General features: G+C 35.8%; 1 protein-coding gene across 6 annotated transcripts in view; it reads right to left on the reverse strand.

The window, feature by feature from the left end:
* The window catches only part of LOC141445982 (frizzled-2-like), a 364,823-nt gene that overhangs the window by 216,538 nt on the left and 135,155 nt on the right, over positions 1 to 13,130 (reverse strand). For all 6 annotated transcript variants that reach the window (XM_074112295.1, XM_074112299.1, XM_074112292.1 and 3 more), the window contains one exon: positions 5,398 to 5,438. The gene's annotated coding sequence lies outside the window, so the exon portion shown is untranslated. The remainder of the gene's footprint in view (positions 1 to 5,397; positions 5,439 to 13,130) is intronic.

Here is a 13,130-nt window from a genome sequence, read left to right on the forward strand (position 1 = left end):
AATTTTCGTATAGAAATAATTCCTCCATCGTGTCTCATCGAAAGGAGAAACGCGACTAAACTCGTCACTGTGTGCGTGCGACTCTTTGCTCGCTGCTCGTCGCTCTCTCTGTTTTGAAGCAGCTATCATCGCAACTATGTTTCCAGCCTTAAAAAGGAAACGGTGGTTGAAATTCCGACTTTTAAAAAAAAGTTGCTCTTTTGGCGACAGCATTCTTTGCCGGATTGGATTTTCTAAGTTTTGAGCTAAATTTCGTGTTGTTTGCTCACGCATAGTCTAAATTTCGATCCACTTTATTACAATAAATTATTTAGCTGTGTTCGCCTGAAAAAATATGCATAACTTTAATTTTTAATTAAGTAAATAAAATGAATTTTTAAAAAATGTTTGAGTAAAAGTGTTCTCTAGAATTTTATACTCAAAAGTGCCAAATGAGTGTAATATACAGTTTAATTATTTTTTAGGACCCTAATTATGAATAATATTCACTTCCGGCTAAAATACATTTGAGTTGGACTTATATAGTTGTTCTAATATAAATAAAAATATCAGAGATGAAAAAAACCTATTTCAGATAAAAATGCATGCATCAAAGATTGTGGCGAAGCTGCCAATTGGTACTAGCGGCTCATGATACCGTAACAGCTTAGCTGGTTTTCTAGTGTAAGAAGGTAGAAGGGTTAATTTCAGGCAATCAAAGCGCATTATTTATAAGATGGTGGATCTCTACTTTGTGACTGGCTGCCATATTTACACATCTGTACGGTAACCAATAGGAATTAAGGAGCCCAGCCACGGTGTATCTCTGGCACCAGAAGTTCATTCAAGTGTGGTTAGTCCACCACTAACTCATAATTTATGAAATTTTCTTCATTGGCTTTGGTTGGATGTGAATAAGTCGAAATAAGCTACTGCTCTGACTAATTAGGAGAAATAATTGGGTAGAAGGGATTTCTATTTGAAACATAATCCATTGAGTGTCCCCAGAAATCCTAATATAATTATTATTTTAAATGTACCTTATAACGTAGACGCCAAAGGAGGGCAGTAGAGGTGCAGAGGGAGGATATGTCCGATAAGGGAAATAGCTTCACCCTGGAAGTTCTGGGAAAAGAGAGGTTGGTTAGGATAACCATTGCGTAGATTCCAAATACACCCCTTAGAGAGCACAAAGTCTTGGTGGCTCTATTCATGGAGTAGTCACCCCTGGTCATCTATTCTTCTGCCTGAGATTTGGCGAAAGTAGGATTAAAAGATCTTGGTCACTCCTTAGTTAATATGCTCTCTGCTCCCAACATCTTCCTCAGTTCTTCTGGGTATGGCTAAGTTCTGGGTCCACCTATCACTAAGTGGTAAAGGTGTGAGATTGAGTATTACCTCAATCAGCGGGACAAGCCCTGTTGGTGCAGCTTTCCTGAGGATAGCACAAGGAAATAGAGATCAGCTTGAGCCCTCTCTCAGTTTATCTACATTTTGAACAGTTTGAAATGCAGTTCACCAAAACCACATTCATCGAGGCTTAATGCAGAAATGATCGCCAACTGCCGATTAACAAGAAAAAAATGTGTGTAGCAAAAAATAAAAAATGCGAATTTGCTCGTAAACAAAACGTAGAACTTCAATTCATCGAAACAGATACTCAATTAAACAGTTAGAATTAATTAAATTCCCAGTTTTGGGGAAGGGGGAGAAGTTTGATCAGCTGTTTGAGTTGTGATTGAGCTAAAATTAATAACAGACTTTCAGCATAACCTCAAATAATTAGAGCCTCAAACTATGAGCATTTAAGCACACAAACATACTAAACAACCACCTGCTTTGCGATCCAATATAATTATCAATTAAAACAGATTTTAATTACAATATTCGAATTTCATTTTGTTACTATTCCAGCAACATTTTAATGCTGCACAAATCAATTCAATCAAAAATCAATTCAAACAATATTTTTTTTTTTTTAATCGATAGGGACAACAAGTGAAGATAACCGTCATTTGATTTAACCTTCGTCATTTAATTTCAGCCTCTAAATATTCTTAACCCATCAGCTGACCGAGATAGCGACTTTTTTTTCTTTTTTAATGATTTAAGGCGCGTCAACATCTAAGGTTATTGGCACCGGGAGCTGTTTTCAGTGCACTGCCGGCCTTCGGACAGTGTTCTCTCGTTACACTGTCCATTACCGGACAGTGAGCTGTAAGAAGCTCCAAGGAAGAGAAAATCTAAGGGTCAGCAGCTGCATTTGAACCCGGGACCTCCGCGTGGGAGTCCAGTACGCTAACCGCATAGCTAATCCCTTCACTTTTTCATTAGTTATTATTTCAATTGGAAAATATGTGCTCTATACTCGTAGATTAAATAGTAAGATTAATTGCCATAATGAATTTAAAATTGGGTAAATTGTTATTGATCGCTAACGTACATTCTGCTGTCTAATAGACGTGTTTCTAAAATTCTCTTTTTTGAACTCACAGGAACCTACTCAGGCATCTTGTCGAACTTAAGATGTAAACCCAACGTCGAAGATTTTACTAACAGGAGCTAAAATACTTGTGATGCTGAAGCCAAATTTTGCAATAGTGTTTCTTACTGTCTAAAATATTGTAAAAGTCCTTGGTACTCATAATTAAACAATATTTTCTGTACTTCTGCAAATATGGAGCCTCAAAGGTATCCCAATTTTAAAGGAGTGTTTCACCCTCACCAACTTGAGGAATCAATTTTAAAGCAGCCCTCTTTGGGAGTTATCAATATTTTTTTATTCAATTTCCCTTAACCTCCTATATAATTAATTGTTATACTTCATGTTTGTACTGAGTCATACTAAATGTTCTGGAGAGCCCCTAAATCAGAGAATTAAAAACCTAATAGAATACTAGGGAAGTCTAATTGAGCCAAAAACTAAATACTAGATTGCTAGATGGGTCTGACAATTTCTTAACCCTCTAGATAGAGGAAGATAAACCAGTCTGAGAATTGACAACTGTCACATTAATGGAACATAGTTGTATGTCGTTCTGTCCCCCCCCCACTCTCTCTCACTCTCTGTCTATGATACTTAATATCCCATTTCCGTTTCACCAAAACCTTCCCCTTCAACCGGCCAGATTTACCAAAATAATTAATGAAGTTTCTTGTGTAGAAATAAACTTAGTGACATTATCAACAACTCTTATAAACTTCTTTGTAAAGAATTAGTTTAGTTTGTACGGCGAATCGCAAAATGTAGCCCGGAAAAGAAAACTTATAGACAAGGAAGTGAAACGACGCTTAGCTCTCTTCCGTTCTCTCTATCGCAAGAAGACGCGGTTATTATACAGGGTGTATACGGAGGAGTGGTCGAAACTTCGGGAGGTTATTCAGCAACTCAAATGCAACAAAAAATACTCTCTTCACTTTGGCCCGATTCTCAATAGTGTCCAAGATATTTGCATTTTTAACTTTTCCGTCGATATTCGCGTTTTTCACCATAAAAACGGCCGTAACTTTTCTATCCTTTATCCTACAACAAATCTGCTTATTCCAAACGAAAGAGCATTAAATTTCCTATAAATTTGCTTTACAGAGCCTTAAACCGATTCTTATAACAATGAAATTTTTACTTTAATGTCTAAAAATTTCGTTCTCGATGATTTTTGTTAAAATGTTTAACTGCATTTTTTCAATGGTTAATGAATCAAGGGATCACATAATTTCAGAAAAAGTTGCGCATTTATTGAGCTTCAAGATCATATGAATTTTTTTGGTTTTTAATAAAACTCTACCCCGAACAGAGGGGTGTACGAGATGCAGAAAACTGGGATTTTGCGAACTGACTTTTCATTACTAATTTACTCAAATCTCAATTTTTGGAGAAGGAACAAAAAGAAAAGTAACCATTTTAGTTTTTCACAATTATTATTTAATAAAACGGAAGTAAAAAATACAGTAGCAATAAAATGCAGAAGTTGACTACAATTGTTTGTGCAACTTATTTTAATGACATAATGTAGGGTTTTTTTGACCAAAGTTAATTAATAATAATTCAAAAATAAAATGGTTATTTTCTTTTTGTTCCTTCTCCAAAAATTGATTAGTTTTGAATTATTATTAATTAACTTTGATGAAAAAAAAACTCCATTTTGTCGTTAAAATATGTTGCACAAACAATTGTAGTCAAGAAACTAAAAATTTGTCACAATTCTTTTCCACTTCCTTGTTTGAATAGTTCGAACGATTTTTGTAGCAATTTTAACTAGGCACCTGCCTATTGTACTTTTTCACTTCTGTGTTTTATTGCTACTTTATTTTTTACTTCCGTTTTATAAAATAATAATTGTTCTATGCTAAAATGGTTACTAAAATGGTAAAAATTGATATTTGAGTAAATTAGTAGTGAAAAGTCAGTTCGCAATATCCCAGTTTTCTGCATTTACACCCCTCTGTTCGGGGTAGGGTTTTATTAAAAACCAAAAAAATCTATATGATCTTGAAGCTCAATAAATGCGCAACTTTTTCTGAAATTATGTGAATCCTTGATTCATTATTCATTGAAAAAATGCAGTTGAAAAATTTAACAAAAATCATCGAGAATGAATTTTTTAGATATTAAAGTAAATATTTCATTGTTATAAGAAATGTTTTGAGAATCTAGGTTAAGCAGGTTTATAGGAAATTTAATGCTCTTTCGTTTGGAATAAGCAGATTTGTTGTAGAATAAAGGATAGAAAAGTTACGGCCGTTTTTATGGTGAAAAACGCGAATATCGACAGAAAAGTTAAAAATGCAAATATCTTGGACACTATTGAGAATCGGGCCAAAGTGAAGAGAATATTTTTTGTAGCATTTGAGCTGCTGAATCACCTCCCGAAGTTTCGACCACTCCTCCGTATACACCCTATATAGCTCTACCACTAACGAACAAACGTACATGCTGTAGTAGCAACAAAAGACTTGAGACTCACGTCGATTTTGTAGTCGATTCTCACAGCCACACTTGCTTAGAAACAAAATAATCTTCAAACTGATGTTTTAACCGCGCTTAGTTTTAGCCTCCATTAGTTTTTTTATTACAGCAATAAAACTACAAAGAAAAAGTAAAGTATTGCCTATTTTTTGGGGGGCAGGCTTCAAGTCCAAGTACCACAATTAGGTGTAGTGCAAGGAGGCGACCAGCAAACATACTTTCCTAACAGTTTCTCATATTAAACATTAAATAAAAACAAAGGCTTAGACGGTGGAATCGAGCCTAGTATCACTTCTCAGCTCGCCTATCGCGGAGCCTCGCTACAAAGTAAAATATTACTGAACATATTCAACTTTTTCTCCGCTTAAATTCGCTTTTTTTAACGGCACATTAATTCCCACTAATATTATTTACAAGATGGAATCATAGAATATAATAAAAATAACACTTACGAGATTAGCCAAAGTTACAGCTCCTCCGGAAGTCAATTTACCTGAAAATAACAATTACAAATTATGTATCTTTTAGAATTTGTACTAGCGGATATACAAACAAAATTATTGTTTTCTAAGGCTACTTCGCAGGAAATCTCCAATGAAATAATATTGGTCTTCCGGGCCGAATTATTAATATATTCTAGAATATTTTTTGGAAACTTGTTTTCGAGTTCCACATGAAAATGAGTTTTTCCTCGGGCTGAGTTAGACAATTTAAAATTCTAGAATTTAAACCATTGCTTCATGGTAAATTACTTTTTCATATTCCAATTTCGCCAATCTGTTTGAGAATGAAGAAAATCTTCTAGGAAAATACCAAGAGGTAAAAAAAGGAAAAAAGAGTAGCTAAATGCAGAATTCAAAATTACAATTCTTTCTCGGTAAAAAGAAAAGAAAATTACCATTTCTCTATTACGTCTCACCATTCACTTTCTTTTGAGTTTTTAAAATATTAAAATGAAGAAGTCAGATATGGATATCTCCGGTTCTTCTTCACAGAAGAAAGAAGAAGTTGCCAATATTTACATAATATTTCATGAACTGAAGATGAAGTGACAGCTGAATGTACACCCTGAAAGAAGGAAGACTTCCTACTTTTTTTTTCAATTAAAGGGGATAAATTTTGCTGAAAATGTGGCAATCTGAGAAGTAGCCAAACAATCTGCCCGCTGTTTGTGTTCTCTCTCTTCAAGAAGGCATTTATTATTTTAATTATATTTTAACTTATTTATTTTTTATTTTTATTTTTTGCAATCAACCGTTTTTTAACTAAGAGAAAAACTGTTTTATTCTCACCGTGACAAGAGAGAGCTTTCACACACAATGCAGTTTAAAAATGCCAAAATAATCATGTGTAGAACTATGAGCGGGTCACACTCCTAAAGAGGAATGTTTATGGCGGGAACAGGTTTTAGTCTTTGCCAAAGAAAGAGTATTTTGTATTTTTCTTATTGGTAATACAGTGTAGGTCTTATATAAGTATGTAGTTATTAAGAATTTATAATCATCTATAGGGTTATTATTATTTGATAAAAGTATTATGGACCCAGACAGTTTTAGAAGATCACAGATTCCGCTAACCAAGTGGCAAGTTTCCTGTGAAATTCGAGGCAAGTTGGAAAAGTTGTTTACACTTTCCCCAACCCCTTGAAAGATTACAAATAATCACCTTGTAGATTTCTTTGGGTTTTTACTGGAAGTCTCAGTTTTAGAAAAGCTCTAATTAAGAAAAAGTGGTATTCTAAAAATTGGTCAGTATTTTTGTCTGTCTGAAAGTATTTCTTCACAAGAACGAAAAGCGGTAGTGCTCAAATTTGACATTCGCTTTTGGTACTATCATGGGCCGGATTTAGATGAAAAGAGGCCCTAGGCTATTCCACTTATGAGGCTCTTTCACCTCCCATTTTTATGTTTGTAAATTACATGAGAGATAATAAAATACTGTGACATATATCAATATGTTAAATGAAACATGTTGTTATTGGTACTGTTTTTAGAATAGTGTAATTTTAACTTTGCTAACAATTTGAATGTAGGCCCCTCTTGACCTTGAGGCCCTAGGCTGAAGCCTAGTTAGCCTATAGGAAAATCCGGCCCTGGGTACTAACATGGGACTCGTTTTTAATAAGCATTTTAGATAAAAATCCATCAATTAAAAGTGCCATTTTCCAGAATTGATCTTAAATTTCTTAAGAGGAGAAAATGGCTTGAATGATTTTTCCTTTAAATACGGAATGAGTGCAAACTTTCTTTTTCATCGTTTATTAAAAACCTTCCTCCCCGCCAAAATCGATTAGGGCCACCTCTTTGGAGAGGAAGGCGGCAAGATTTTCCGCTTTAATGTAATATACAGCTTCTTCATATTTATCTCTTGATGGAAAATGTCCCCCACCTCTCTTTTTTCCGATTTTCCTGCGGAGATCTGTTTTAACCTTTTAATGTGATCATCCGCTACCGTATTGCGAACTTTTTCGGTATTTTTTTTACCTGAGTTTGCAGTTTTTTTTGCGAGGGGGCTGCCCTCCATCGTGGATCATCTTGAAGAGAAAGAAATTCAACGTGTTTAAATTCACCGTTCAAAATATAGGAATATCACTTATTATTGGGCTTACACCAACTTTGGTTCATAAACCGACCACTTCGAAAAATGATATTTTGGCAAGATATTCCAACTTACCTATTTCAACAAAACGTGTTTTCTTTAAAAACAAAAAGCTAAGAAGAAAACTATTTTGCCAGCTCTAGTTATCACTGACGCCACCGTACTTTTCAGTGCAGGTGTGCTAACATAACAAAAACAAATTTCATTGCAACCAAATCTGAAAACTTTTCCTAAGAACCCTAAGAACTTGGAGAGAAAATGGCCAAGGAGACCATGGTCCACAGTTGAATGAGGGAGAGATAGAGACAGAAAATGATTCTATCTGAGGTTATTCTCACAGGACTTGGGTAATTGGTTTTATTCTGTGTTCAGAAAGCTAGTGGAACACAAGATGTGTCATAAAATGGAAAATCCTGACATAGTTAACACTAAATTTAATGAAAACATAGACGTGCCTAATGTTGACGACTTTACGACAATGGGAGTACAGCAAAGAATAAGAAAGGTGTTTAAAGAGTGTTTTGATACATTTTCTAGGGAAACGAAAAGGTATAAGAAAATAAAAAAAAAAAAGTTTTTACGTTTACTTTTAGCGGGAGTTGGTAAGCGAGAGAGAGAGAGAACATTACACAAACCAGGATATGAGGGAGCGGCCATTCTCATCCAGAAGTTGGCACGTGTGAGGGTTCTAGGGTGCGCGATCACACATGAATCCCCGCGCAGAATGTCTGCAAACCGCTGGAAACGGGACGAGCGAGGAGGAAAATAAAACGGACGTTAGATAGCCAACGCCGGAAGTCGAACTATACGAGTCATAAATCAAGGAGCTTCTTCTGCTTCTTCTACATTTCTGTTTACCCTCCTCCCCTTCTTTCGATCGCTATTTCTCCCTCCACATACCCGACACTAAATTTATGTGCACTTCCCTAGCATATATCACATACTAATTTATTGTAAGTAATCATATATTTACTTGTTCATAAATTAACTAAACGCTTAGTATAGTGCTTTTTTTTCACTGAGTTAGCAGCACAATTGAACTCACCATTTTGCGGTCTATTTACATGACCAAAATTGCTAGTTTCGAACTTATATAGAAAGGATTTAAGTTTAATATTGAGAGAACGTGTTTCCTAAAAATTAAACCTAAAATTTTAGTGAGGGAAAACAGAAGCCTGAAATTTAATCGTACATTTGTTATTTGCAAAGTTGATAAGTTTGTCACTTAAAATCTAAGACATATTATATTTGCTCTAAGTATAAGGTATTGACGTAGACAGCTAAAACTTTACATTTTGTTTGGGTCCCATCAAATTTTGAAGGACTTTATCGAATTTCTGAGATTTTTCACAAAAACGGCACCCTCAATTTCCTCAAAACTTAAATTTACACGTTTGTATCTAAAACTTTTTATTTGTAATAATTTTTTTGTTTTTTTTTAAATAAAAATTCGTTTTTGGGAAGGAATGATTGTTGGGGGGGGCACGCCTTCGTCCAAAGGGGCATTTCAATCAAATTTATGGTTTTAAAAACTTTACAATTTAATAAGAATTCAAGTCGTCTAAATGGAATTATTGTCCGCCTCTCACATCACTTGCTGACTATACGAGGGTCGTTTGAAAAGTCCGTGCAAAGTCAGAGAGATAGCACTACTGGCGCGTATCGAGGTTATGTTTAGTTAGTAGCATCTCTTGGAAGAACACACACCAAGTTTCAGCCAGATCGGTCTATTTCTTTGTGTTTGGCATTCGTTTGAATCGAGGAAGTCGAGTGATTTTCAAAAAATGGACGAAAAAGAATTTCGTGTGTTGATTAAACACTACTTTATGAAAGGCAAAACGCCTCAGGAGACTAAAGAGAAGCTTGATAAACATTATGGCGACTCTGCACCTTCGATTAGAACAGTTTATAAGTGGTTTCAAAATTTTCGGAGTGGCCATATGGGCACAAGTGACGCTGAACGTTCTGGACGCCCTGTTGAGGTTACTACTCCAGAAATCATTGATAAAATTCATGATATGGTGATGGATGACAGAAGAGTGAAGGTGCGTGAGATTGCTAGTGCTGTGGGCATCTCGAATGAACGGGTACATAATATTTTGCATCAACATTTGGACATGACAAAGCTATCCGCAAGATGGGTGCCGCGATTGCTCACGCTTGACCAAAAACGAAATCGTGTGAAGTGTTGCAAGGACGGTTTGCAGCTGTTTGCAAAAGAATCCGCAGGACTTTAAGCGTCGTTTCGTCACTGTGGATGAAACATGGATACATCACTACACTCCTGAGACCAAAGAACAGTCTAAACAAAGGGTTACCAAGGGGGAATCTGCGCCAAAAAAGGCGAAGACCGTTCCTTCGGCCGGAAAGATTATGGCGACTGTCTTTTGGGATTCGCAAGGAATAATCCTCATCGACTATCTGGAAAAGGGTAAAACTATTACAGGTGCATATTATTCATCGTTATTGGACCGTTTAAAAACCGAGCTGCAAGAAAAACGCCCACGATTGGCCCTCAAAAAAGTCCTTTTCCATCACGACAACGCACCAGCTCACACCTCAGCAGTTGTGGTCGCAAAATTAATGGAAATAGGGTTCCAACTCGTTTCACATCCCCCCTATTCTCCAGACTTGGCTCCCTCGGACTACTATTTGTTCCCCAATATGAAGAAATGGCTGGCGGGAAAAAGATTTTATTCAAACGAGGAGGTGATTGCAGAAACGAATGGCTATTTTTCAGACTTGGACAAATCCAATTATTCGGAAGGGATCAACAAACTAGAGCAGCGATGGACGAAGTGTATAAGCCTAAAAGGAGACTATGTTGAAGAATAAAAAAGGTTTACCCCAAAAAATTAAGTAGTTTTTATTTTTGCACGGACTTTTCAAACGACCCTCGTATTGCAAGGCGGAAACAAAACTGAAATAGAAATCTCTACAACAAACTGATTAAGGGAGGGGGAAAGTAAGTATCTGATGATGGTTGAAAGTGCGAAACAGGTCAGAGATACTATAAATATGCGATCTACGTCACTACGATAAATATACGACGGATAAAATCAAAAGTATTGTCCAACACTGAGGACCTAACCAAATTTTCAACACTTTCTTTTGACTTAGTAGACCTCAAAATGGTAAGTACTCAAAATCGAGTTCCTTATACTTACTTCTAAGTAAGTACAAGAAAGGAAAAGTAAAAGTTTTTCTTTTTATGTCACTAAAAAAGGGGAAATCCAAAGCAAAGCCAAAATGTACACAAAGTAAAAAGCTCCCCAGGATGAAATAATGTGGTGATGTGCATAAAAAAAAAATTAAAAAGAAAAAAAAACATTAATTTTTTAAGAGAACAAAATTGCACTAATTAAAGTAAATGAATGAATAAATGAGGCAGTAAAAGAGAAAGCAGAATTAAACAAAAGTGTAGGGAGCCCAAAGAGAAAGTTAAAGTAAAAAGAAAAAAAAGAATAATGTAAAAAAATAAAGAGAAAATTTGCTCACATTGGGATGTACATGTATCCTAGCACTTAGTCAGAGAATAAGGAACGGAAAGGGTTTGCTGAACGCACAAGAGATGGTAACCTCTGACAAAGAGACCATTCGCACTCACGCGCGCCCAGTTAGGAAGCTGTGTGTAATAATATGGTGGGCACGGGAAGATCAGGAAAAATTTCATCATCCCAATATAAAGAAAGGGAGAGGGCGAAAAAAAAGAACGACCCTCTTGGAAAAAGAACACGAAGTGGGACGACACTGGCCGATGGAAAAGCCAAGGGAGTCGTCCCCAGCTATCAAGACCCTCTTGGCTAAAGGGTAGTTGCCCCATTCTCTGCCTTCTCTCGGGTGAGATAGCCCCATAACTGGAGGCTACAGGCAACGAAATTAACCGAGTGTAAGCGATTGTAAGGCAAAGACTAAATGCTGCTCATTTTCCCTTTTCTCCCAACCAGCTTTCTCTTTTTATTTTTATACTTTCTGTTTTTTCTTTGTTTAAGCCTACCAGATCTTTGGTTAACACAATTTCAGAAGCGTGAGCGTCAAAAGAATATAAAACTGAGCCTTTGACAGAGAGGAGCTGGAAAAATTCTATTCATTTTGGGAAATCTTTTAGTTGTATATCCAAAGAAAAGTTTTTTTTTCCTGGAATAGATCGTTGTGAAGGAATTCGTGGAAAATGGGAAGACTTGTTGCCTCTAACGTGCCATTTCAGTATTATGCAGTGATGCTCAACCTAAATTACCTCTTTATTACGCATTTTTCACTTTTCTTTTAGTTTATTTTTCTCGAAAAAGACCCCTCAGAGTGTCACGTGATTATTTTAATCATTTTCTAAGGTTTATTCGATTATACGAATTATATTGGCACTTCTGAGAACAAGAAATGTGGTTAGACATATCTCTAATGTACAAGCCTCTTCTATACGATTTACCGCAATTAAAAAAAAAAGTAAAGTAAAGTAATCGCCTATTTTTTCAGGCGGAGCTTAACGTCCAACTACCATTTACTAGGAGTCGTGGACGGAGGCGACTAGCAAACGTACTTTACTATTTCTCATTTAGCCATTAAATAAAATCCAAGGCCAAGAACGGGAATCGAACCCAGTACCACAATGCATATTAGCTTTGCAGGTCTCGCCTCTTAACCCGCTCGGCTACCGTGGCGCAATGAAGGAAGGTTAATTGTATTGGTAAGGTTCTCAGTTTTGGAAAAAACTCTAAACCGCAAGTTATTTTGTCTAAACAGGCTTCACTTTTTTTGCCGTTAAAATCTGTACTGTCGCAAATATAAAACCTTTATTTGTGATCTTTTTCCCAGTAGATTCATTTTAGGGCAATTCATTGGATGTTATGGTGCTCTCTAACGTGCCGTTTCAGTCTAACGAACCAGTTTAAAAACAGCAAAATGTTAGTAAGAATTTTGTATTTTCTGTACAAATTAAAAATCTAGTGAGATTGATAGCATTTAACATTTTTAGAAGAAGAAAGTATTTATTTTGCTTAATATCCACCAGAGAGAAGGAACGATGTGTCAGCTGCACAATTTGACTAGAAAGCACAATTTGACTAGAAGGCACAATTTAACTAGAAGGCACAATTTGACTAGAAGGCACAATTTGACTAGAAGGCACAATTTGACGTTGATAAAGGAGCTTCCAGACTCTCAGAATAATGATGGAATACTACTGGGTGACTTTTCGAGGTTTACTTGCCATTTCTGCAAAAAAAAAGTCATCTTGCTGTGAATCCTTTTGCTGTTATTTTTGCCCAAAGCATGGCGTCCCAGAGCCCTTTGCGCATTTCATGACGACTATTTCAAACTGATACTATCTGCGTTGACGAAGTTCGCATTTTATTAGAAAAAGCTAGCGCGATATGAACTTCAAGCGAATTCATATTTACGATATATTGGACCGAAACTCACGAATGTCATGCTGATTTTAATTGTTGGAACTAAACTAATTTGGAACGAAGAAGACACAAATAATTATAAAAGTTTCATTTTTATATTTATTACGTTTTTATTAATGTTTTTTAATATTTGTGGTTATTTTTTATTGATTTATTTATTTTTAAACATAAACGCTCTTGCG

Source organism: Rhodnius prolixus, unplaced genomic scaffold, assembly GCF_049639745.1.
Source record: "Rhodnius prolixus isolate KJV_2025 unplaced genomic scaffold, Rpr scaffold_1, whole genome shotgun sequence".
NCBI lineage: Eukaryota > Metazoa > Arthropoda > Insecta > Hemiptera > Reduviidae > Rhodnius > Rhodnius prolixus.